This window comes from Pteropus vampyrus, unplaced genomic scaffold, assembly GCF_000151845.1.
Source record: "Pteropus vampyrus isolate Shadow unplaced genomic scaffold, Pvam_2.0 Scaffold605, whole genome shotgun sequence".
NCBI lineage: Eukaryota > Metazoa > Chordata > Mammalia > Chiroptera > Pteropodidae > Pteropus > Pteropus vampyrus.
This window is the reverse complement of record NW_011889386.1, coordinates 102183-104267: the sequence shown is the minus strand read 5'-3', so window position 1 is coordinate 104267 and position 2085 is coordinate 102183. Positions and strand designations below refer to the sequence as shown.

Genomic DNA, 2085 nt, shown 5'->3' with positions numbered 1-2085 from the left:
CACTCAGACCTGCGGACTAGGAATCTGCATTTGAACGAGGTCTCCGGGGGAAAGCCCTGTAAAGCCTGAGGAAATCGGGTCTACGTGAGGGGTCCCCAAAGCTGTGGTCTTGACACGGAGTCCGTTGTAACATGCAATGTGATTTGGCGTCAGCCGCTGTAAATTTATAGTCTGTCGCAGCAAAAATAGGAATGTCAAATAAATGCATTTGGGCAGATGTTCCATTAGTCATGCAAAGTGCAAATCTGCCACATTTGCATCTTTATAAAATTCCTTGACGAGGGAAGGAAGTGTGGGGAGGAGGGAAGATACACCCCACGCCAGAGCGATGCCTGGTTGCGCCCCCGGGGCGAATGCCAAGACATTAAACAGAATAACGTGTAAAAATCATTCAACATTTTTAACTGATAGAAAAATGACTTCCAACAAAGTTTTATGCGTAGAGTGACTATTAAAGAAACGCTGCCTAAAACGTGACCCATGAAATAAATAACAAAATTTCATGCAGTTGATTTGCACTAACCAGTCCGAGCACAAAGCGGTTTTCCGCTCCTGTTAGCACAAGAGAACACGGCTTCCAGCACAGCTAAACAAGCAGTACTTAGCTGTGATGCTGAAATGGCTCTCCCTACGTGCCCGTTTTCATTATAGGTTTGAAAGACACGAATGAGTTCATGTATTTCCTAGTACAACCATTACTGGCAGACCAGTAAAAATGTCCAAGGATTAAAACTAATATTTCTGGACGTGGTTTCCATAGTAGAGCGGTGAGCACGTCTGCTTTACACGCAGAAGGTCCTGGGTTTACACCCCAGTGCAGCCACGGTCCACGGTCTACGGCCACGCCACCCTGAACAAGCCTGATCTCGTCTGATCTCAGAAGCTAAGCAGGGTCGGGCCTGGTGAGTACTTGGATGGGAGACCACCTAGGAAGACCAGGTGCTGTAGGCGTAAATAATAAAAAGTACAAATAAAAATAAAAAACTAATATTTCATCATCCTCAGTGACTTTTCTTAGGTAGACTGCGTGCTAACCCCAAATGTTTCCTGCTCTCCATAGAAAAGGTTGCTCCATGACCATGGCTTATACACGTCTCGGTCCCATTGATGTCACTCTGAAGTTCTAGGCAACAGGCCAAGCTGGAGATCCTAAGAAAGGAGAGGAAATATTTTTGTTCTCTACAATAGTCTATTTACCTCACACCTATATATAAGGCAATGAAAATCGGTATCAATACAAACTAGTAACATGTGAAAGAGAATCTTTATTTGCACACATCCAAAAGAATATAGCTAAACCTACTGAGAGATTGTCCAGCCTCTCAAAACCTGAGTTCCCTCTGGCCTCTTTTCTCTTTATGGCCAAAAACCATTGTAACCTGAATCGACATTTTCCTCAATGAATATGCTGCCAGGCTCCGCTCTCCCAAGCCTTCCTAGACCCCTCTCTCAAAGCCACCGAGGGTATCGGCATCCATCCTACTGTGTCCACACCTCATTAACCACGAGACATTGAGAAGCCTACATCGTACTGACTGTGTGACAGCCAGAGAAAGTTAACGCTTTTCCTTTCCGTCTACAAAGAATGCTTTGAAAGGTGAATGGTATTCATTTATGGGAAGACGTTTGCACTCTGTAAACATTAACCAAACGAAAGACAGTAACATCGTGACTGAAGACTCAGCCAAAGCTGCTATCAACACATTTCGGGAGGAATCTCGAAGTAATAAAAATGTCAAATTAGCACTAATGTAAGTTAAGGACATGAAAAAATATACTAATCAGAAGGTATTTGTGAGAGCACAGAACTTCAGAATTCGGATTCAGATGACTAAATTTATATATCCGAGCCGCATCCCATCCCCTCATGCTGCTTAACCCTCCACGAGCACTTGGTCAGGCACGCAGATGGCGCATAATTATAGCTTAACAAATGTCAACTGTGCTGAGAAGGATCAAAAAAGGTGGAGAAGGGTAACGAGGTCCCAGGCCTCAAGAATCTTGGGTTCCACACGCAAACACGAAAGACAGAAAGACAAAGAGGTGCCCGTGAACATCGCATCTTGTGAGCACACGGGAGCGATC

The 2085-nt window shown here is 44.4% G+C and overlaps 1 protein-coding gene and 1 non-coding gene across 2 annotated transcripts in view; one reads left to right on the top strand and one right to left on the bottom strand.

Annotated features, from left to right (window-relative positions):
* Nucleotides 1-2085, bottom strand: part of ANOS1 (anosmin 1) — a 143771-nt gene that overhangs the window by 113390 nt on the left and 28296 nt on the right. The gene's annotated exons all lie outside the window — the stretch shown is intronic.
* On the top strand, nt 833-951 carry LOC111733656. Its single transcript, XR_002778086.1, has one exon. It is a non-coding gene; the product is annotated as a 5S ribosomal RNA (ribosomal RNA).